General features: G+C 41.0%; 1 pseudogene; it reads left to right on the forward strand.

The window, feature by feature from the left end:
• The first annotated feature begins 1,665 nt into the window (after positions 1-1,665).
• On the forward strand, positions 1,666-13,254 carry LOC148009305 (uncharacterized; annotated as a pseudogene).
• The last annotated feature ends 12,407 nt before the right edge of the window (positions 13,255-25,661 follow it).

Consider the following 25,661-nt stretch of genomic DNA (forward strand, 5'->3'; position numbering starts at 1 on the left):
TCAAGGATGAATGGTTGTGCTTTGATCAAGACACGCATGAAAGTGCAGCTATGGGGATATTATTGTCATTTGTGAGGGCCGCGAGCCCCAAGTGTTGCAAATGGAGGATGATTGGCCGGTAAGTATAATGCTCCAAGAAATTACAAAGTGTGTGGCTCCACATATTTTAGAAATTTTAGAGTCTTCCTAAAAATCCCAACACCATAAGTTGTAATATCGAATACTTTTTTTTCTTTTTTTGCCAATGGAATATTGTCGCTTGTAAACTTGAAATATTTAAAAATTATGGTATTTATGCAAAATCATCCACTTGCTATACACTTTCCATATCAACACATTTACATATACAGGTGAACTTTACAAAGACGTTAAGTAAAAACATAATCAAATATCATATGTGAACAACCCTTCATGGTTTAAAACTTAAGGTTTTTAAGGTAGAACTGGTTTAGTCCTTGTTTCATTGTTTCATTTCACACTTTCTCTCTTCATCTCTTTACATCCACTACATCCCTCCTACCTCCTATGATGGATGCTCGCACATAGTTTGATGAGTGGATCCACGATATTGCATGCAATACTTGCGAAAAGCGAGATGGAAGCCCTCCTCCTCTCCTCCCAAGATATGAGAAACTTTTTAAGAAGTAGAGTAAGACATTGCCTCTTATTAAGATTCAAGAAGCCTCTTATCAAGGAATAAGGTTCGATGAGAGCACCCCTAGTGCCTCGTTATATAGGTTTTACATCTACTCACATGTTGTGTTTACTTTTTGCCTTTGTAAAAAGTCTAAGGCTTTTATACCTTTAGCTTTTTCTAAAAGCTAAATGATTCTTTAAGGCAAAAAACGTTTAGCCAAAAAAGCTGTCTTATGAATAGTCTAAGGCTATTAAGCTTTCCTACCGCCGCCACATTCCTATCCATCTTAGGCTGCTTCCTCACCATCTCCTAGAACTTGTACCTTGTAGCTTTCCCTCTCCCAAAAGCGGTAATGTTTGAGAAGGCATGGCCAAGAGACATGCCACCGATTATGATAGAGAAAATGGTTGTGATAGATTTTCCACCATTGGTCTCACCCCTTCACACCAGAATTTCCACAAAATGAGGGCCTAGGAGCAAAACGTAGCTCACTCCCATGCCCAATCCCTGCATGAGAATCCCACTACAAATCCTCCCAAGAAGGTAGCCATACAGTGGATGAAGTTTCCCATGTTTTTACTAATGGAATCCTACACAAGCAGAGTGTCATTGGATACGCTCTCAATGAGCACTCCCATCTCAGCTTCGGGATGAAGTAGCCCACATCTTGCTTCAAAATGGCCTCCAAGTATCTGACCCTCATCTTGATGGCCTTGTTGGCGTAATTAATAAAAAATAATATTTAAAAATTTAAATAGGCAATCGACACCATGTAACGATACGATGTAACAGTGCGATTCAAGAGCATCGCCTATGTAACAACAGAACAATAATAAAAATAAACATTCAGATCTGTGCGCCTATCATCGTCTTCATCAGAGTTTGCTCTATTCTGTTCTAAAATTAATTACCTGTATTAAGCGCTCACATGGTATCAATCTAGAGCGCTCCTTTCCAAGGCCCACAGGCACCTGCTAAAGACTCATGTGTGCTATTGCTGACAAGTTGATCCGGACTGCTCATCAGACATGGCCGCTGCATCTTCCTCCTCTTACACTACGTATTATTAGATTGAGAAATTGAATGGTCCTAAGTATCTCCCTTGGAGTCTCAGGTTACAAATGATTCTTGTGAAAGTAGGACATCTTGGCGTCGTCGGCGGTTCTGAACCGAACCCAGCCAGCTATTGTACCTGCAGGACAAGTTGCTGCTACCCAGGCCGACATTGATGCTTGGAAGAAAAAGGATTTAGAAGCCTGTACAGAAATCATACTCCATCTTGGGGATAAACAACTGCAATTGGTTTGCCAATCCAAGACAGCCCATGAAATATGGGACATCCTGAAGCAACAATATCAACGGACAAATGTGGTTTCACGTGTTCTGTTGCATAAGCAATTAAATGACTTAACCATGAAGTCCTTCAAATCTAGTGATTCTTTTCTTAATGCTTGGCAGAAGGCATCTGATGATGTTCTGATCGCACGTCTCACGCTTCCTAAGGAGATTCAAGTTACCACTCTCCTTGTTGCTTTACCTGAGGAGTGGCAGTCTTTTATTACCGCCCACTCCAATAATGCAGCCTTAATTGTGGCCGAACTTGTTGCCCTTATATGCCAAGAAGACCAATTACGGGCACGATCTAACCCTACTATCACTTCCCCTCTTCAAACTTCTATGGCCATGGCTGCCGGGAGATCACGTTTTCCTAATAGGTCGAGGTAGAGACCTCGTGTTAGTGCTGGTCGATCCATGAACAGGCCACTACCTCGTATGGGTAATGCGAGGACATTCAGTGCCTCATCTCGCAATGTGCGAATCAATCCCAACTATAGGGGAAACAACTACAATCCCTCGTATAACCCTGCCTTATTCTGTACCTTCTGTCGGTGCAGAGGTCATGAGGAGTATGAATGCTGCACCAAACAACGATCTCGCGGCAACTATACTCGGTCACGTAATCAGGCCAACATAACTGAGTTGGATGACTCCAACATTGATGATGATATCTCGACTCTCTGTTTGTTTATGGCTACTAGACACACACTACCAAGTGATTACACTTGGTATCTTGGCACAGGGGCTACCCATAACATGACCAGTGATAGCTCTTGGCTTCATGACTACAAACCACTCCAACTTTCCGTGGAGGTCTGTCTTGGAGATGACGGTGCTTATACGACTAAGGGAAAGGGTATTGTTTACCTTAAGCTCCCAACAAGAGATGTTACAAAAATAACAGGTGTATATTATATCCCTGGCCTAGCCAAGAACTTGCTATTTGTTAGTGAGGTCAATCAAAGTGGAACTTCTAGCATCATCAAAGCCTCAATACCCAATCAAACCCCTATCAGGCTGATCTGCCCACAAAAGGGTTGTCTCTACCCACTTGGCATAGGTGCAATGCCCTCTGTTATGCATTCCAATTCAGCCATTTCCCACGCTGATGCTAACACAGAAACACTTTGCTAGCATTACCAGCTTGGACACCCCCATGTCTGCCCTATGAAGACTTTGCAAATGTATAAAATGGTCAAGGGCATGGCTCTACCTCTGTCCAACATAGTGAAGCTTGCATATTTGGCAAGATGACTCGCACAAAGTTTCCTCGTTCGCGAACAAAGACGAAAAAAGTGCTGGAACTTGTTCATTCTGATGTCTTCGGACCTTTACCTGTGCCTTCCTTGACTAGTCATACGTATGTCATATTATTCTTAGATGAATACTCCAAGTATGCCATAATCTACTTCATGAAGCACAAATCTGAGGTGTTTCGTCACTTCAAGCACTATCACACCTTTGTTGAGCGGCGTGCAGCACATCATCTAAAAACCCTTCGATCTAACAACGGTGAAGAGTATTTTTCACACAAGTTTCGAGACTATTGCCTTGATTTGGGGATAGTTCATCAGTTCATCGTTCCTTATAGACCACAACAAAATGGTCTAGCTGAGCCCAAATGGGGTACACTGTTCAATGCATCTCGATCTATGTTGCAAGTTGCTGGTCTTTCTCAATCCTTCTAGGAAGAAGCTACTGCAACTGCTTGCTACTTGCAGAATCGGCTCCCCTCTAAAACTCAGAGATGGACTAATGAGAAACCAGATTTGACTAATGTTCGCATATTCGGCACTCATTGTTATTCACTCATGTCAGCTGAAGCTCGCACTAAACTTGATCCCCGTGCTGAGCGCTGCATTCTTATGGGCTATGGGGAGCGTTTTGGTATTAAAGTGTACTATCTGTACAACCCAACGACCCTCAAGTTCATTTTTTCTCGTGATGTTCTATTTAATGAAGGTGCTCTCTTATCTGCTCCTTTTACATCTACCTCCCCAAAATTTAGTTGCTATGAGAAGGATTCACATGCCTCTTCATCTCCGGGTAGACCTCCTCTACATGGCTGCCTTGATGTTGCTGCTGACACACTTTGAGGACTACTCCTTACCCAACTTCTCTCCACCTCCTCTTGCTCCTGCACCTCTGCCACCACCCGTAGCTCAATCCACGGGAGACATTATTTCCGGCATTTCTACTCCAGCTCGTGACTATTTGTTTCAGGCCAGTTGCCTTGCTTCTACTTAGTCTTGTCGTCGCCTACACAACATTTCCTCTCCTGATGTGGGGATAACTCATATCTCCTACCCGAGCTCTCAAAGATGAATCAATGCTGATTCTCGAAGTTGTCGTCATCGAGTTCCCTCTCGTAATCTCAACTCCTCCATCTCAACTAATCAAATTCTCACTTCAGCCCAAGAAACTGCCCCAACTGCATCTGATGCTTCTACATCGCGACAAACTGAGAGTGCAGCCGAGTCTCAGATGGAAAGAACTCCACACTTTCGTTCAATCTTAGAGCTTTTGGATGAAACAGCACTAGCAAATGCATTGTCTGCTGCCATCCATCAGCATGATTCATCTACTATGAATATGGAGTCCTCTTTGCTATTGGATGATACTTCCATCTCTATTGTAGAAGCACTTGCTTCCCCTAAGGCATCTCTCTGGAATGCAGTCATGGAGAGTGAAATGCAATCTCTTAAGCAGAATAACACCCGGGTTCTTGTACCTCGCCCGTCAAATAGGTCTATTGTGTCTTGTTGCTGGCTTTTACGCAAGAAGTATAATGTTGATGGCTCTGTTCCACTACAAGATATAGACCTTATACCGACGTTTAAAGCGATGAAAATACAAATAACAAAATTTGCCCCCATCGTCGCAAAAAATGTTGTTATTGACGACGCCATAAAAACGTTGCTATTGGCGTCGCTATATGTGTCGCAAATAGCGATGCAACCAGTAAATTTGCGATGCGTATAGCAACGGAAATAGCGATGCAACCAGTAAATTTGCGATGTGCATAGCGATGGAAATAGCGACGCCAATAGCGATGCAACCAGTAAATTTGTGACGCGCATAGCGACGGAAATAGCGACGCGAGCAGTAAATTTGCGACGTTAATAGCAACGGTAACAGGGATTAAAAAAATTTTGTGGCACGGCAACAAGCTGCCCTGTCACATACAACACTGTGTGTTGTATGAGAGCCATACAAAATAGTTTCTGCACTACTGTATACAAAGCGCTTGCAAACAAAAAGAATGTATACTGAAATCATAAAACTGATACATGAAATAAATACATGATGGCATAAAAAGCAATTCGTACAATCATGACAGGATATCACTAATACATAGAAAATGTCTACATAGATCAGACGACTAAAAAATAAAGGTGTATGAGCTCCAAGAATCCAAGGGCGAGCTACAAATCCTCATCCCTCGAAAGCTCGTCCCGCCGCAAAGGAGCATCGAATAGATTCTGTAGAAAAAGAAACAACACATCAAACCACCATACAATAATCCAATCAAATATCTCATGGTAACTACGGACAAGAAAGATGAGTGACTTACAAGGCCGCCGTGTCTATACAATCGGTCGATCAATGCATTAAGACCGTGCCTCTCTGCATATCGAGTCTCAAGGCCTTGCGGATCGCGATTTGTAATGGAGTGCTGCAAAGAAAACAAAATGCTAACTGTTAGAAACATGATTGTCAGTACAAAGAATATTTCAAAAAAACAAACAAGCAAAACAAAAGAGAAACTTACAAAGTCCCCCAAATATATCCTGTGGCCGCTACTCCCAAGATGATGGACCACTCCGGCCTCGAGTTGTGCCCTCGCCGCCTCGCGCTGTTGACTCCAACGTCCTGGAGAATCTGTAGCCTCCTCCCTCAGTCGGCGCCAGTCGTCTGCATCTAACCACTCGTGCTTTACAGCCCCACTCTTGATTGCCTTGCGTGCATCAGATCGTCTATGTCACATGTATGCACGCATGCAATCCATCATCCAGCCCGTAGAGAATCTATCTACTGCGGCTGGCACCAGCAACTCCTCGTGCAAGGATGCTACTATGTAGTCCTTGCTCCCCTCCGATATGTTCTTCCAATGATCCAGGACGTTGTGCTGAAAAACTTGTTGGCACAACTCTCTCATACTAGTCTGCCTAAGATGGGTCCTCTCCCATCTCCGTCCACGCTCTTGAGCATATCCAGGAGACCCCTCTACATCCGGTGTACCGACGGGGGTAACCTCTCTCGGAGTGGCACGCAAAGGGGTGGCACCTGCTGATGGCTGTGCAAGAGCCGGAGTAATTGGAGTAGACGTCCCCACAGGTGTGACAAATGTTGGAGGTGATGCAGCTCCAGTTGAATGACGAGACGGAGACACCACATCTGTGTCTCCACAGCAGCATCCCCCTGATTCCGATGCAGTCCCTCCCTCTGGCCCAAGTCACGAGCGTCGAGATTGTTTGCTCGAAACCGAAGCATCCGATCGCACTGAAGCAGATCTAGCAGAGCGCCGTGACGAAGAACGAGAGAGCTCCTGGTCTACCATCTCTCTAAATCTCGCGAGCTGGTCTGGAGACATGCGTGCAAAGATGTCCTGCAACTCCTCATCGCTCATCTCTCGACTCATCCTGAAAATGTCACCTGCACAGATAAAAAATAGTGTTAGAATAATCAATTTAAATTATACAAAGCACAGTAATATAAATCATTTTTAAAAAATCCCTCTTAAAATGCATATCTTATGTACCTTTATAAGAGATCTAAACAAGGAATTGAGTAAGTGGATGCTCCAAGTATGAAGTATCCTATGGTCCCATGTTAATCTCCTGACACAACTCTGCATACACTAGAAGGTCGATAGACATGTCACCACAAAAGAATGAGTCCGCCTCGTTCTCAAAAAAGTCTTGGACTTCTGTATTTCCATCATTGTTAGCCGATGCGGGCTCCAAGATTTCGATGGCCTCCACCCCTTGCAATATCGACCTCTCTATTTGCATATTATCTTCATCTATGCTCGAAACATCGCTTTGATCATATACTCTCGCACTTCGGGGAGTTGAAGGTATAACATACCACCATCGAGGTTGTCGGGGGTTTGGATAGAAGATTACATATTCACAAACACATACAAAGTGAGTTCAAACCATTGTGACATAAACCATGTCGTATTACAATTAGCAAGCTAATGACTCCATGCACCTGTTCACAATGGGCCAGCAATACAAAGGTGTCACGTAAATCTGTCCATTTGTTTTCGGAATCTATTTCCAGAAATCCTCGTCGAACTGTTGCTCTAGCTCCTCCAAGTACCACTTTGAACCACTGCACATCGAATAGTATCATGCAGAAGCTACGGTAATCCACCGTCATAATACTTTGCAAGTTCCCAAAATACTCCATCTCATCCGCAACTATGTTCAGATCCGTTGCTCGTCGTCGGCTCTCTTGCTCGAACCTTGCCATGACACCACAATCCATTGTGGAGCGCATTTTGTCAATACGCTCCACGCATAAATGCCGTCCGCGCGACCATGTTGCACTATATATTTTGTATTGTACATTGAAACACTCAAATTAGATGTCGCATATAAAATTTACATACGACAGATTCTAAACCCCTCATCACCTTTGGACTACATCCCCTCGAGAATTCCCACTCCTCCATTGAGACCTCTGTCCCTTCGCTGGATGCTGTTGTCAAGGCTCCATGCAACCATCGTGTTGACATAAACCGCGACATCTCCTCCATGCCTTCAGGATATCGAATCGGTCGATGACGCGTACTACATCGGAATTCAGCTCTTGCTTCCTCTCGATCTTGCCTTGCAATCTGGTACTTGGCGAGCCACGTCTCCATGGAGACATGGTGCAACATACAAAAGCGATTCACCTTCTCTTCCATTGAGGCATCCATTCTTTTTTCTATCCCATTTCCAACCACCACATCTCCAGTCAGTCTATCATCGTCCTTCAGCGTCCATAGCATTTCATTGTCTGGCTCCACCATTGGTAGCCATTGTGAGATATGCACTAACGCCTCTGACACCAACCAACCTTCGGCCATGCTACCTTCCGGCCGAGTTCGTTGTCGCACAAAGCCTTTCAGGGTTTTCATGAAGTGCTCCAGGAAGAATATCCATCACGTATGGACAGGTCCAGCAATCTCCACTTCGTCCACAAGATGCACAAGAAGATGAATAATGGCCACTTTTCAAATTACAAAATGCCCACGCTATTTACAATCCATTCGTAGCACAAACCTGACATATGTTATGCCAATCATGGGATTTTAGCCCCGACAGTTGGTCATCTTTAGAAAATGCGGACCTGAGAGAACGCATCATACCCGTCAGAGTGCGGATAGACTTGATTACTTGCTTCACAATGCGCTCTTCTTTAGTGGACAAAACCCAAGGAGCGCGAGGAAGCTGCACGTGACCATCAGCACTCGACTACGGCCAAAGCGCCTCCATCTTACCTACCTCCTTCAAATCCATTCGTGCCCCTATAGTGTCTCTCTTTCCTGTGATGTGGTCCCATAGCAAGCTGCTCACATTCTTGAAAATATGCATGGGATCCAACAAGTGGTTGACCTGTAAGTGGGTCCAATATGGCAACTCATAGAAAACTGAGAACCGTCGCATTCCATTTGGATGTGATTCCGGGTTGACCATTTTCAGCTCGTACTAGATTGCGGCATTCATACGTGTTGGAGGTCGTCCAAGGAAACCTTCCCTGAGTTCATGATCCTCCGGCAAGAAAGCGGTGTGTCCTTGATATACGATCTTCTTCATGGTTCATGACCTTTGGGAGTCTAATTGTGGCCCACACAATGGACATGCATGATAACCTGAGGTAACCAGACCTATAAGGCGAGCCAGGACCTAGTGAATACTTGATTGAATGAGATAAAATATAGATATTACCAGCGAGAACGGAGGTCTACTCACCTGAGCACTCTCCCAATCCCGAAAAGTCATGCATCGTCCACATGAGAATGGCTCGAATGTTGGCTGACCACCGACCATCGCGCCTGCTCATATCTTGCACAGTGACCCCCTCCTCCCACAAAATCTTAAGCTCATCGACTAATGGACAAAGATACACATCCATATTTTTTACTTTGTATCGGCCTGGGACGAGCAAGCTAAGGATGAGATGTCCATTCTTCATAGAAAGCCATGAAGGGACGTTGTAGTTAACAAGGACTATAGGCCACACACTGTAAGAAGTTGAGCGTAGACCGAATGGGTTCACACCATCCATTGCGAGACTGAGCCGAAGATTCCTTGGCTCTCGCGCAAAGCTTGGGAAGGTAGAGTCAATGTGGCTCCATGCGCGCGAATACGTTGATATTCCTTGAACTCCATCCATGGACCTATTCTGCACATGCCACGTTGTCAAGCTTGCCATGCCGAACGTACAAAACATGTGGTTTATGCGGGGGATGAGCGGAAAGTGTCTGAGAACTTTTTGAGGGATGGTTTTCCCTTGCAAGTCCTGTCGATACCTGTGAGCACCACACTTTGGACATGTCTCCATAGTCTCATATTCATCTCGAAACAGTATGCAATCGTTGATACATGCATGAATGTTATTGTAGTCCATGCCAAGCTTCCGTAAAACATATCGTGCATCATCACGAGACTCAGGCATGGTATTTGCAGGTGGTAATATATGATATTTCAATAACGTGAAAAAAATCATAAAACACCTTGAAAAAGCACAAATGTTTGTAATAATAGTGTCAAAAAAAAAATTCAATGAAGCCTATGTGCAAGGTACCTGAATAGCTCGGTCACACTCGTATTGCTCCACCCGTATTTTGCTTGCACACTTAAGAGTGCAAGCAATGTCTTCAACCGAGATACTCGGCACCCATCATATAATGGTATGGATGCTTCCTCTCTAAGCGGATTAGATGTCTCGACATCCATGGGAATCAATGCATCGATCATTGCCTCCATCTCAGGCTCCCAGATTGTAGGTAGGTTTGGAAGGTTGTCTGTCTCCTCTCGCATTGATGGTATAGATTGGCCTTGCGAGTGGTGGATTGGCTCTTGCACTCCATCTATCGCATGCCCACGAACTCTTCTAATTGGCCGCAAAGGATGCACTCCCCCTTGGGACAAGACATCATCCCCCTAGATAGAAAATTTTCCAACAAGACCCAATCTTATTGTGTATGGTTTTCAATTAGCTTGCGAGTACAATGCATGATTAATATTAACTTCTAATTAGCATTTGCTGAAAATCTGCAATCACCTGATCAATGATCTCAGATTGAAACTTGCCAAATCGTCGTATGTGTTCTATAGACAATCGGTGTTTTCGTCTAATTGCCAACTTGCATTGAGAGCAAGGACATGGGACACGCTGATTAAGATACGCCTCGCGATCTTGAACAATAAGACCTTCTTCGTTTTCCATCTTATCTACATTACAGCAAACGAGGCTCAAATGGATAGCTTTACGGAGATGTATGTCAAGTTGCAAGTTGACCATAAGCTCTTGCTTGAGAGGTTTTAGCCTCTGCAAGAGCTTGAGAAGCAAATTTTGTAAAACATTGAGGTTGATATTGATGCATCCATGGTGTTAAAATCTAAACTTCAAGATATAAGAAATGCTTTACCGATTAATGTAAAGAATGCATTGTACATAGTAGTTGAGAGATTTATTGATGTTACATCTCGGCCATATACCATGCTCAAGGATTTGTTTGTCCCGGTAGATAATTATTCGTTATTGTAAAAAAAAAAGCATTGGTTCATAAGGTTCATGAGTCAAAGACTAAATGTTTGGACTTGACTAAAAGATTGGATAATGGCTTAGATGCTAAAAGAAAAAGTGGTGAATATATTACTTCATCATTGCAACAAAAAGATTGGTGACAAGGATGCTATGATGAATGAAGTTCTTCACGAGGTGAATATAGAGTTGAAGGGGATGGAACACGATTCTTCTTTGGGATTTATAAATGGTGATAAGTCTATTATTGAGGTGTCTTCTTGTACAACCATTATACCTTATATACCTAGCTACGGTCTCTAGGTTATGTACTTTGAGTATCTTAGAGGGGCTCTACTAGGATTACTTATATAACTGCACTAGAGGGCTTTGAGTATAAGTAATCCATTTATGAGCATCATTGAGGATCTCTTAGTCTAATAATAAATCAGTCTCAACAAAAAGCATCTTAGAAATGTGATTTTTTTGTCCTAGGTCCATGTATTAAAATTAATGCCATCTATGAAATTTATCAACTATAGTAATAAAATTTATTTTAATCAATTCTACTCATAGTCATAACATTTGAAGAAAATATTATATGCTCAATTTAAGGGATTCTTCTTCTATAACAATACTTTTGGGTTCATTTTGATGAAGTACCGTAATGACCATTAGCTAGGGTATCATTTTCTTTTAGTCCTTCCGTTGACTAGTTGGCATGATTTCTAATTTGTTATGCCTATAAAGTTAATACAAAAACAATGAATTATGCATATCACAATTAGATCCCCCTACTTGGACATTATGAAGGATATTACCAATTTTAAGCCATCTTAAAGAGTCACCAATATACGTGGCCCATGGCAAAGCACATTGCATACCATTATCGATAAGTCTATTATCGTGCATCTTGAATCTCCTAATTAGACTTTATAAAGTGTATGACTAATTTTTAGCCCTCTTAAGGAGTCGATGTAATGGTACCCATAAAAAAACAAAGTGGTTACCATTACCATAATCATGGATATGCTATCATTCCAATATATGTTATCTTTCTCTTTCTCTCCCTCTCTCTCCCTCTCCCTCTCTTTCTCTTGCATTTCCTCTCCCTCTCACAATATATCTTAACACTCTCCAAAAGCAAAAGGGAGAGGGAGAGAGAGAATGCACTCTCTCTCCCTCTCCCTCTCCCTCTCTTTCTCTCTTTCTCTCTCATTTCCTCTCCTAAACAAGAAAAAAAGAAAGTGATTTAAACATTAAACAAGCAAAAGGGAGAGGGAGAGAGAGAATGCACTCTCCCTCCCTCTCCCTCTCCCTCTCTTTCTCTTTCTCTCCCTCGCTCATTTCCTCCCTCTCCCTCTCCCTCTCCCTCTCCCTCTCCCTCTCCCTCTCTTTCTCTCCCTCTCCCTCTCTTTCTCTCTTTCTCTCTCATTTCCTCTCCTAAACAAGCAAAAAAAAAGTGATTTAAACCTTAAACAAGCAAAAGGGAGAGAGAGAGAATGCACTCTCCCTCCCTCTCCCTCTCCCTCTCCCTCTCTTTCTCTTTCTCTTTCTCTCCCTCTATCTCCCTCTCCCTCTCTTTCTCTCTCATTTCCTCTCCTAAACAAGCAAAAGAGAAAGTGATTTAAACCTTAAACAAGCAAAAGAAAGAGAGAGGGAGACTCACCGATGAGATATGGCGAGTGTGGGGCGGCTCCTCTTTGCGATGAAGGCTCCTCCTCTCCTTCGCGAACAACAGCGGTGGCGGCGGCAACTTTTCTTCCTCTCCTTCTCTCACGACGGTCACTCTCTCTCTCGCTCTCGCTGTCAAAACACAAAATGTGGGTGTCACTATTTGTGTCGCTATTTGCGTCGCTTTTGAGATGCAAATAGCGACACCAATAATGACACAAATAGCAACGCCGCTACCCGCTGTCACTAATCCCCGTCGCTACCAGCTCAAATCCTTGTAGTGAATTCAGCGACATAAAGCTCGTCTTGTAGCTCGAGGATTCTCTCAAGCACTTGGAATTGACTTCCATGAGACATTCTCTCCTACACTCAGTTTGTCCACCTTCCGTATACTCATGGCACTCGCTACCCAGTTTGATATGGAGCTTCATCAGATGGATGTTGAGACCGCCTTCCTTAATGGTTTTCTTGATGAAGATATATATATGTCACAACCTCCACACTTTGTTGATCCTCAACACCCTGATTATGTATGTCATTTACAATGAGCTCTCTATGGTTTGAAGCAGTCTCCACGACAATGGAATGCTCGTTTTCACAGCTTTATGCAACGGGCTGGCTTCAATCGTTGTATTACTGATGTCTCCGTCTATACTTGTCAAGGGAAAGATGGCTTGCTCATTCTTGCTTTGTATGTGGATGATATTGTCCTCATGGCTCCTTCTTTATCAGCCATCAACCACATCAAGCAAGAGCTCTCTACAAAATTCAGCATGACTGATGGGGGGGAAATCTCTTATATTCTCGGCATCCGAATTCTACGACAAAGGCCATACTCATTAACTCTTGAGCAATCTTGATTTGCTGACACTATTTTGGCAAAGTTTGATGTGCCAGACTCATCATCTATTCACACACCCCTTCCTATACAGTTTTGAGATCTCTACATATATTCAAAGTCTGGTTCAACTTGTTGGATATACACAAAAGAAACTAGATTATATAGAAGTATTCTTGGGAGTATAAGATATCTTGTATCTTGCACCTGACCAAATTTAAGTTTTGCAGCTGGGATCTTGTCTCGATTTATGCACGATCCAAAGCCGATTCATCATCAATATGCAAAGAGGCTACTTCACTACAGTGCAAGAACCAAAGTCCATGAGAATTGTATACCATACTAATGGAGATAGAACTCTCTCAATCCCAGGGTTTACTGATGCTGATTGGGTTTCAGATCTTCTAACTCGTTGCTCTACAAGAGGATATGTGTTTACATTAGCCGGTGGTCCTATCTCTTGGAGAAGTAAACGTCAATCAACCGTAGCTTCCTCATCATGTGAAGCTAAGTATAAAGCTGCGTCTGATGCTACTAAAGAAGCTATTTGGATCGGTAACTTCTTAAAAGAATTAAATCTACAAGTACAATTACCTCATATTATTTACTCTGATAGCATGGCAGCCATTGACGCATCAAGGAAACCAAAGCAATCTGAAAAGCTGAAGCATCTGAACATACAAGATCACTTTGTTTGTTAGAAAGTCGAAGAAGAAATCATTAGTCTGATTTATGTCAACACCAATAATAATGCTGCAGATTTTCCCACAAAAAGTTTGCAAATGGACAAGCATTACAACTGTTGCTCTATGATTGGATTGGAGATCTGACAATTTTTTATTATGGGGGGTGTTGGCGTAATTAATAAAAAATAATCTTTAAAAAATTAAATAGGCAATCGACACCATGTAACGATACATGTAACGGTGCGATTCAAGAGCACCGCCTATGTAACAACAGAACAATAATAAAAATAAACATTCAGATCTGTGCGCCTATCATCGTCTTCATCAGAGTTTGTTCTGTTCTGTTCTGAAATTAATTACCTGTATTAAGCGCTCACAGGCCTGCCTCTGTTGGATGCCATCTTGATGGACTGCCTCTCTTCGGAGTGCATCCAACAGGCAACCTCTGCCCAGGATGAGATGAAAACCATGATGCCAACGTAGATAAAATACCGAGAATACTGACCAACGACAGCCACCATCTTGGTTGGATTGTTCTGGTGCGCTCCGAAGCCATTAACAGGGTTGCCAAAGTAGAGAAAGAAGATAGGCAAGGCAGCAACCATGAGCAAGGGGCGCACCCAAGGTCCCCAGAAAGATAAGGAAATAGTCCAGCCCATCCGCAAACGCAAAAAGCTTGAACAAGCTGGAGATAGAATGCACCACAGCTCACGTTAATAGTCCAGCCCATCCGCAAACGCAAAAAGCTTGAACAAGCTGGAGATAGAATGCACCACAGTATGCACCACCTCCCCTTCCTTCTTAATGCTGCTCTTTCCACTACTACTGTCATCGAAGGTCGCAGATTCGTCTGCGCAATTATCAGCTTTGATGTCCTTCATTGGGACGTTGCCTTTTTATCCATTCATCGCCATCTCCACATGAGGACCTACGGTAGTACTCGCAGCACCATTAGCGTTGTTTCTCTGCTCTGCTGCTTCAATTGAGCTAATTTTGCGTTAAGGTTGCTATGGGATGCTTCTGATCTGCTGTGAGCTTGTCTCGACTCGTCTGCTTCATTTGGAGACTCTGCTACATCTTCCTGTGTTTTAGCCATGGCCATGGTTTCTAATCCTTTCTTCGACGGAGAATGATATGTAGCAGATCCACGTTCATGTATTTTCGGGTACCTTGATCACCCGATTCTGATCGTGTACTCTATCTATGATTTTCAACTGACCTGATCCTGCTTAGAATCAAAGGCCATTGAACAAACTGCCCAATTAGGCCGCCATCAATACATCATAAGCCGTCAACTTCTTCATTTAGCTTAGAAGCTTTCTTTTTCTTCATGATTAATGCCACTATATTGCTCATCATTCAAAATATGTTGCCAATTTTCCCTGCAATTATTTCATATGTCGTCGACTTCACCTCAAACAAGCCGTTTTATACCATCATTGCCTGTGGTCGTTCCTACAATCCAGCACGTCATCAGCTTGACCCGTAAACTCTATGGCAGTCGCTATCATAGTTGGGATCATTGTGCGATCCACACAAACTCACCGCCAGATTTTGATATAGGGAGTAATACATCAGCCTAAAGGGGACTTCTGCATCTTGTGTAATTGCTTCTTGGCAACAATGTTATGGTTTCTTTCTTGTAGAGGACAAACTCTGCTCACATAGTTTCACAACATCCTCGTGTCTTTGAAGCGAGAGTAGAACTTGTGCTTTCTGCTCTAACAGAACTTTTGAGTAATGACTGATTATTAGTGCCTCATCAAGAAATTGTAGCACAGTTGGTGAATCTGAAAGTTTACTTGAAAGTTTCACTCCTCTTTTGAAAAAGTTGTCTGCTTTGCTAACATTTCTTGATCCCCTCCATAGCTTCAATCTTGAGTTTAGGATCAAATTTCTCAACTGCCTTGTCATCTAAGAGTGTATAGAAGATGTTGAAAGCTAATTTGATTTCACCAAGTGAAAGGTGACAGCTAGCAACACACAACTGTAGACAAAGAAAACTAGAATCTAAAACCATAGCTTCAACACAATTAGCAATATTATTGTTCTCTAAAACACATCCCATTCATAGTTTAAACTGAATGGTAAACAAAAAGACACACACAACAAAAAACAAATTCCTAATGACGGTGACTAATGAGTTCAAATTCCTGGCAAAAAACTCCGCTCTCAGGTTTATAGTAGTGGATGCGTTGTCAGAGGGGTTTTTCTTGAAAGGTCGAATCCACCAAGGATCAGAAGTAGAAGGAAGTAGAGATAAGAGATAGAAGAGAAGATAGAGTATACCCAAGTGGTAAACACTACAAAGACAAAGAAATGAATTGAATCAATATGTATTAAAAGAACCTGGAATCTTCGCACCACTCAGAAGCAATCTCCTGGAGCTTCTTCGTAGAACAAAACGTGCATCAAAATTGCAGCTCCTTGCTGCTTGGAACCCAAATCTGATGGCTCCATTGGCTCTGAAAGGAGGGTAAAACTGTAGGACGCCTGATCAAGGATCTCCTAGATCACTCTTTCTTCTTCTTTGCTTCAATCTGTAGTTTTCAATCTGTTTACAGCGATCGCGACGCGCGCGATTTTGTCAATCTATCCCTCTTGTGAAAATCCCTTAATTGACTAAAAAAGCAACTAGCTTTTTGCATGCCATCCTAATCTAGAAGCTTTTTTCTAACTTTTTTGGATTTTTACAAAAAATGGCACAGAGCACATTGACTCTCTAGATCAATAAAGAAGTCGGATGATGATGCATTCCATACTTTTTCATACTATGTCCTCATAATATCACGACATCCACCCCCTCTGAACCTGCACATCCTCCGAATGGGCTACAACTACCCATCCTCATCACCACCAAGCTCAACGATCAACCCGATCTCCTCATCTTTTGCAAAATCATCTACAATATCCACATCCTCATCTACTTCATATCATGCCTCAAGTCCATCATAAAATTCATCATCCAACTCCTCAACTACATAGGTTGCATCATCTCTCCTCTTGAATAGTGTAATTCTCTTTCCTCCTACAATCGAAATCCGCAAGGCCATACCATCAAGCTGTGCTAAGGAATGCATAGCATTGTCATGGATATACTGCACCAAATAAGGCCCAAACGATCATCTTGAAACCTTGCAGATAGCATTGTACTAGTTGTCTAGACTATTGTCATAGAACAACACCCAATCTCCCTCCTCAATCTCTCTAGGTCTCAATCTATGTATGTTATCAAATCAGTCTTTGCTACAAATTATGGCATCTTTGAGCTTCTAGACAGCTCTCTCAATATCCTCAGATCCCCTCTCCAACTGACAAATACGAAGAGCCAAAAGATCCTCTCTAGTCATCTCATCCTACTGCCACAGTAAAGTACTCCAAGTGAATGTGGAAGTCTCTGTAGGCATGACTGGTCTGTCTATACATCAATTCAGTTGACACGTAACATGTGGTCACATTGTGGGTAGTGTGATCAGCCCATAAGGCATAAGGCAACAATCTAGGCTACTCCCTAACCCATCCATCGTATGCTTTGGCCAAGGCTTTCACAATTGGTAGATGGCCTCTCTAGCTCTTCTCATTGCCTTCTAGATTATATGCTGAAGTTAAAGCAAGTTTAATGCCAAGGCGAGAGAAAAACTCCCTAGCCTCATCAGCATCCAACTCACCTCTATCTGCTATAATTTTCCCAATGCAACCATACCTACAAATAACATGCTTCAACATAAACTTATAGACCATTGAAGTAGTCTTCGTCCTCAATGCTGTTCCTTTCACCTGATTCATGAGATCCTTTCACGCCAAAACAATGTAACACATTTGCCACAATCCAACAAGCATAGTAATCAAATCAAGAACCCACTTGTAGTGGATACATAGCGGGTAAGGTAGGGTGAAGCTCATCTCTATGCCTCATTGAAAAAATAACTGACAATCGGCACATGTCTCAACAAACTGTGAGATATCTCTATACATGACTCTCCATCAGTAGTGCTCTGTAATATTCTCATATGTCGCCCAAACAACTCTATGTCCTACCCAAAGACTTTTATGAAACTCTTTCATGATTCGCACATGTGAAGCTCTGTTGCATACAACTCTCAATGGCTATCCTCCTCGCTTCTGTGGATGCTTCCATAGCAACCCACTCCACAAGAAGATACCATAAGCTTTTCTCTTGACCTTCTTGAAGTTCGCATCTAGTGCTTGAAAATTCAAAATTCTCAGTTGGTTATTTCTGTTTGCATAATTAGCGTGTGTTGCGATCTCTGTAAATAGGCTGAAAACTACAGATTGAACTGAAAGAAGAAGAAATAGTGATATGGGAGATCCGTGACCAGGTGTCATGGAGTCTTATCCCCCTTTCGGAGCCAACAGAGTCATCAAATTTGGGTTCTGAGCAGCAGAGAAGGAGGTGTAATTTTGATGCACGTTTTGTTCTATGAAGAAGCTCCAGGAGATCTAATGCCTGGAGATTGCTTCTGAGTAGCGTGAAGATTCCAGGTTCTTTCAATACATATTGATTCAATTCATTGTGCTTTATCTTTGTAGTGTTTACCACTTAGGTATTCTCTGTCTTCTCTTCCATCTCCTATCTCTACTTCTAATCCCTGGTGGATTCGACGCCAGCCCCTGATGAATGATGCAATCAAGAGGCAAGCGTTAGAATGAGTTCAAAAGTACGTGAGAAGAGAGAAGACAAGAATCAAGGCTGAGAACGAGCTCGCAGCAGAAGCCTCCTTTGACGTCCTAAAAGCACTCTTTACATAAGTCCCCATGGCGACTCAAGGTCCCCTTCCTAGTCAGATTCGTCCTGGAAATATTGATGATAGGCCAACAAATGTAATCCCATTGCCAATTTTTAAGGGAGAGTACAATGAAGAACATGATCTTCATGTAGCAAAATTTATGATAGCATGTGTGGCTAACAATGCCAGAACCCCTGAGCATTGATTAGCAATATTCCCTACCACTTTCAAGGGCGCGGCGTTTTAGTGGTATGAGAGACAAGCAGCATAAACTTTTGGCACATGGGATAAGCTGAAGTTGGCCTTCCTCACTAAATTCAGGCATAAAGGTTTTGAAGAGCGGATGCGAGAGGAGTTCATGAACCTAAGTCAGTCCTCTGGAGAAAGAGTAGAAGCTTATGTCTCGCGAATGGAATCCAACCTGAAGAGATGGACTAACCATCATTTGGACAAAGGCATCTAGAAAGGAGTGTTTCTTAGAGGTCTACAACCAGAACTTCGCAAATTCGTGGAATTGAGAAGACCAATCAATTTGCAAGCTATAGTGGAAGGTGCAAAATTGTATGATGAAGTTGAAGCAAGGTTGTCAATGACTCCAAGAAGAGGATTCTTACCTCCTCCCATGCCAGGAATGGTATACCCACCAAATGCAATCCAGGGGACAGTTCCCTATCCCTATTCCCAGATGCAAACAATGTCGCAGTATAATGCACAGACGACAGTGCCTCAAATGATGGTTCAACCCCAACAACATTGGCCTCAAACAGTTCCTCCAATGGCGACTCAACAACAATGGAACCCTACCAGCTGGAATCAACAACCCCAAGTCTCAATAGGAGCTCTGAATCAGAACCAGAATAGAGCCTCTGGATCAACCCAATGAGTGTATGCAGTAATTACAGAAGCTTCCCAAAACCCTACTACAAGTACTTCAAGAGGTGAAAATCTAAAGGAACTCAATTGCAAGTATCAAGAAAGAGCTTATGGATGTGATTACAGAGCAGCTACATACACTGAAGGTGAATACCGCCAATATATCCACCCCTGTGGGAGCTAGGAGAGATGTAATGTGTTCTAATACATGGTGCGAAAAGTGTCATCAAGCAAAACATTTAGCCATTGAATGTACCCAAAAACCAACCATTCATGGAGTCTTTTGTTCCTACTGTTTGCGGAAGAACCATACAGAGGATATTTGCTCTCTTAAAGAGATGCACGAACGAAGACAAAAAGATGAAAATGCAAGATTCAACTTGCTAGAAGCCAAAATGACAACACAGTACATTGGACCAAAGCCTAGGGAGTTTGGTCCTAATTTTGGTCCAATGAGGTTTCCCTCTCAAAGTTATAGAGGATGACAGTTTGGCAATGGTCGGAGATCAGAGGTGGAATGTTACAGATGTGGAGAAAAGGGTCACATCACCCTGAATTGTCCAAACCCTAGAAGATCTATGGATTATAAGCCCTTATGTAGCCGATGCAAAGGAGAAGGCCACACTGCAAAAGACTGTCCAAGTCCAGCCCCTATCAAAGCCAATGCCACTGATAGCCAACATAAGGCACAAGAGCTTGCCTCCAATTTGGTAGAGTTGGAAGTTGCCGCTATCATGTGCGCCAAGAAAAAGGAACCAGTTGTCCAGAAAGAGAACAACTCCCCTGCCAAGACTGTGAAGTTCAACCTGCCAACAAAGGGATAGAGCAGTACAAGACATAACAGTGTAGTACAGAGCATTGTAGTGCCACAGAGAGTCACAAAGATAGTCCCAGAACCAAGACCAGAGGTCCAGGAGAAAGATTATACAGAAGGACCTCCAAAAACAGAGGAAGTGCTGATACTGACATTGCTAGAAGAAAAAGGAAAGATGAAAATGGGTGTAGCCCCATTCTCCAACAGGTTGGAGAAGCCCATGGATCCTATCAAAGAATATGACTTAGTAAAATACCTAGACACTTTTAAACCAAACTTAACATTCTGACAGTTGCTGATGCTATCTCCCACTGCCGAAAGAAATTCAAAAGCATCTTGACAAGAAGACTTGGACTAAGGATTGCTCCTTCAACATCGACCAAGGCCAGTAAGGCCCCAGAGCCTATAAAGGAAGTAGATGTGGATAATGCCTTCCTAGATCTTGGAACCCCAAAGATTAGTGTATGGATAGAAGGATGCTTTATTTCAAATGCATTGATTGATGGAGGCTCATCACTAAACATAATGACGGATGTGACAATGAAGGACTTAGGGTTGCAAGGAATTCAACCTACACAGTGGCTTATCAGATTGGCAGACCAAAGCGGAATTAAACCGTTGGGCATCCTCCCATACGTAAAAACAACCCTTGCAAGAAAAGATTATTGGCTGACCTATCTAGTGGTTAAACCAATTTCTTATGGGACCTCATACCCTTTGTTGTTGGAAAGATCTTGGCTTTTTGAAGCGAGAGCCACGATGACAAACCGGTTCAAAGGTAGAGCCATATATAAACATTGTCTTGAGAATTTAAGTCCATGGTATGAAATTAGAAGGAAAGTAGTAATCTGATGAGTTCAATAGAATGCACACATGGCATGTTGAGATGAGAATTCCAAGATAGTTTATTCATGGAGTGACTTAATTGTGGGTGCAATGACAAGTGTTGAACATGACTAGAAGAGGATAAAGTACCAAGTCAATTTGAAACTTGGGCAAGTGTAGGTTTTGGTGTGCAAATCGGATACTAGATGCATACATAGAGAGTATCGGAAGGTCCCCAAGAACAAAAAAACTCTACTTAAGCTCAAAAAGCAAGAAGATAGATTTACAAGACATGAAGAAAAGAGACATAATGGGTACAATCTCCCCCCATGCTTTGTGTGAGCACTTTACAAGGCATGTATTTATAAATTTATTCATCTTAAAGCTAAAAAATAGCCGAATTTTACAATTAGCATGCTTGAGCTTTTGCGTTTGTTTTTTTCTAAATAAAGAATAAAGCGGTTGGGCAGCCTAAAAGTCAGGATATGCCCAAATACAATGTTCAATAATTAAATATTTAAACCATGTGTCCATGTGTATATAAAATAATAAATATTTATTAAGCACTTCAATAAATAAGCGTGCCTAAAGAAATATTAACACCATACCTTTAATGATAAGATGCTCACCCATAAAAAATGATAATTTCTTTTAGGTAATTTGAATACATATTATTGCCCATTTCTTCACAACGCCACCGCTGCCTGCTCTACACATCAACTGAAGCATTCATAATTGTTAGAAAATAATAAAATTAAAATGACAAAAGTGAATACCTAGCAATTTTCAGCTACAAAATAAATAAATAGATTGGAACTGTGTCCTAACCTTAATTTAATACGAGTGCACTCTAAACTCATAAATGTCCATTAATTTAAATATGTATTTTGTGGAATCACCCACGTGCATATTAAATTAACTTGACACCCAAAAAGGACAGGGGTTCCCGTCATTGATTTTGTGAATGATCTTGAAAGGTCCATAAAATCTAGGAGCTAACTTTACAACAGGGTATTTGTCAACACTTTGTAATCTTCGCTTTTCAATGCGTAACCAAACATAACCATCAACTTTCAAACTCATAGCTTTTTTTTTCTTGTTAACTTGTTTCGTATATGATTGCTGGGCTTTCGCGATCATATATTTAACTTCATCAAAAATAGTAGCATGCATGTTAGCAATAGCATCAGCAGCTTGAACTTTATTTGACAATGATGTAACTGGTGTAGGCAATCTATATCCATAAATGATTTCAAATGGTGCTTTGGGTGTAGCTGTATGTGGTGTGTTATTGTATGCAAACTGAAGTAGATGTAAATGTGCATTCCATATTTGTGGTTTTGAAATTGTGTATGCACGCAAAATATCTAAAATTGTACTGTTAGTAGCTTTTGTTTGCCCATTTGTTTCAGGATGAAATGCAAATGAAAAATCAATCTTTGTTCTTAAATTAGTAAACAAAGTAATCCAAAAATTATTGCAGAATCTAGAATCACGGTCAGAAATAGTAACTTTTGGCAATCCATGATTAGTGAAAACAATTTTCAAAAACAATTGAGCAGCTTGAGATGCAGTTAACGTTTTTTTGCATGGAATGAAATATGCTTGTTTGCTAAACCTATCGACAATAGTCCAAATCATATCGTGATTAACTTTAATGTTAGGTAAACCAATGATAAAATCCATTGAAATCTATTCCCATGGTCGTTCTGGAATTGGTAAAGGCATTAATAAACCATATTGTTTACCATGGTGTCATTTAACTCTTTGGCAAATTAAACATTCAAATACAAAGTTAGATACATCAGGTTCCATGTGTGGCCAATAAAATCTTCAATCAGTGTATGCAAAGTAGAAATAATTCCTCTATGACCTTGATATGGGGGACAATGAATTTTGTGCAAGACAAATGATTGAAATGGAACAGTTACACATAATCTTTTTTCATAAAACATAAATCCATTAGTGTAAGACAATGAATCAATTGGAATCTAGTTATTTGCAACTAATTTATTCCTATCAGCTTGAAAACTAAGGTCTTGGTTATAGGTTATTTCATAGGGAGAAGAGAATCAAAAGATATCACAGAGATATTATGAATACTCGGTTTTCTACTTAAAGCATCGGCAACAACATTCTCTTTTCCGAGTTGATATTGTATGAGTGGATGAAAACTTTGAATAAAAGCAGTCCATTTAATGTGTCAGTCAAATATGTGTGGTTGACTAAGGAGATGTTTAATACTTTGTTGATTAGTTTTGATCATCAATTCAGATTCCATTAAATAGTGTTTCCATTGATGTAAAGCTTGTACTGCAGCTAGCAATTCCTTATCATAGGTAGAATACTTAAGTTCAGATTGTTTATGTTTACAGCTAGACTAGGCTATGGGATAGGAATCTTGCATAATGACTACTCCTATTCCAGATCCACTAGCGTCAGTGACTACTAGGAAAAATGGTCTATTGAAGTTAGGTAATTGCAACACAAGAGCATGAGTTAAAGCATGTTTCAGTAAATCAAAGGACTTTTGTTAATTGTCGGACCAATGATAGACAATGCATTTCTTTAATAATTTTGTTAAAGGTAATGCAAGCAATGAAAAATTTCTCATAAATTTTCTGTAAAAGCTAGCAAGACCTAAGAAAGAACATAATTCGTGCACAATCCAAAATTGCTTCTATCTTTTTAGGGTCAACTTTAATACCTTCATATGAAACAATATGTCCTAGGTATTCAATTTGTGTTTGAAAAAATTCACTCTTTTTGTGATTAGCATATAATTGATTCTCTTTTAATAATTTGAAAACCAAAAATAAATATTCATTATGCTCATTTTCATTATTACTGAAAACCAATATGTCATCAAAGAAAACAATGACACAATGCTGATGCTTCAAAAATATGAGATTCATTATATGACTGAATGTGGCTAGTGCATTAGTTAAACCAAAATGCATAACAAGGAATTCATAGTGTCCAAATTGTGTTCTAAATACAGTTTTAAAAATATCATATGTGTCCAATTGTACTTGATGGTATCCATATTTAAGGTCTATCTTGCTAAATATTGCAGAACCTTGTAGTTTGTCCATAAGATTGTCTACCCTAGGAATCGGATATCTATTCTTAATAGTGATCTTATTTAGGGCACAATAATCAATGCACATCCTATAGGTATTGTTTTTCTTCTTCACTAATAGGACAGGTGCACCAAATGGAGAACTACTGGGTCTAATGAGTCCTCGGGTTAACAATTCTTTAACTTGGACTTGAATTTCTTTCTGTTCAATTTGGTTATGTCTATATAGTGCTTTACATGGTGGTTATGATCCAGAAATTAGGTCTATTTTGTGATCTTTGGGACGTATAGGTGGTAAGCCAAGTGGTAAGTTAGTAGCAAAACAATCTTCAAATTGTGAAAGAAATTGTGCGTGCTTAGGATGCATTTGATTTTCTTTAACTTCAATTTCATTCACCCATATTAAGTAGGATTTGCTACTTTTTCACAATGCATGTTTAGCCTGTGTATGACTAAGCGATGGAAATTTATCGAAAGTGTGCATACCATGCAATGTGATTTGTTTTCCATTAGAATGAATCTTCATTGAATCCATGGAATAATCTATATCAGGATTATACTAATGACGCCAAGGCATTCCTAAGATAATGTCACTAGATTGTAAAGGCACAACTAAGAAATTTCTACATTCAACATAATCACCAATTTTAATTTCTAAGTCATGCACTTCTTGTCTTCCATTGTATCTAGTGCCTAAGAATGCAGCCATGATGCGATAATGAGAAGAAACAGTATGTAAATTCAATTCTTATGACCAATTTTGCAAAAATAAAGTCGTGTGTGCTCCCATCATCATGTAAAACAATCTTTTCTTTACCATGCACAAGACATTTCATCGTTAATAAAGAATGGAGATTTTGCATACCTGGTAAAGTATCTAAAGTAGTACCAATATCGTCATCGTCTTCCGTGAAATCTGGCATTTCTTCATGTTCTTCATCTTCAGTCGCTCCCAAATAGTTGATGTGAATAGTTGGCTTTTTGGATTGACAATTCGTCGCTAGATGTCCAGGTTGATGGCATTTGTAACAGACTATGGATTTGGCCTTAGACACATTATTGGTAATAGCGAGAAGTTTAGGAATATTGGGAATTGGTTGGAAAGATGGCTTAGGGTTTGGATTTTTGTTTGATGGTAAAGCAGGGGGTCCTGTCCAGGTTTTACGAAATGAAGATGGAAGGAAACGAATTTGATTGAATCTTCGAAAATTTGAATTGAATTATTTTGAACCAACGTTACCATTAGTTGGAAATTGTTGTGGTCGCTTCTCTCGTCCTCGAATTTTGTCTTCAATATCATGGGCTAAGGAAATTGCATTTCGAGAGTCGTTGGCTTGAACATGTTCACCTCCGCATAAAAATTTCCAAGTAAGCCAGACATAAACTTGTGTTTATGGGTTG

This window comes from Lygodium microphyllum, unplaced genomic scaffold (assembly GCF_053477565.2).
Source record: "Lygodium microphyllum isolate KBCC unplaced genomic scaffold, Lygodium_microphyllum_v1.1.10 scaffold_31, whole genome shotgun sequence".
NCBI lineage: Eukaryota > Viridiplantae > Streptophyta > Polypodiopsida > Schizaeales > Lygodiaceae > Lygodium > Lygodium microphyllum.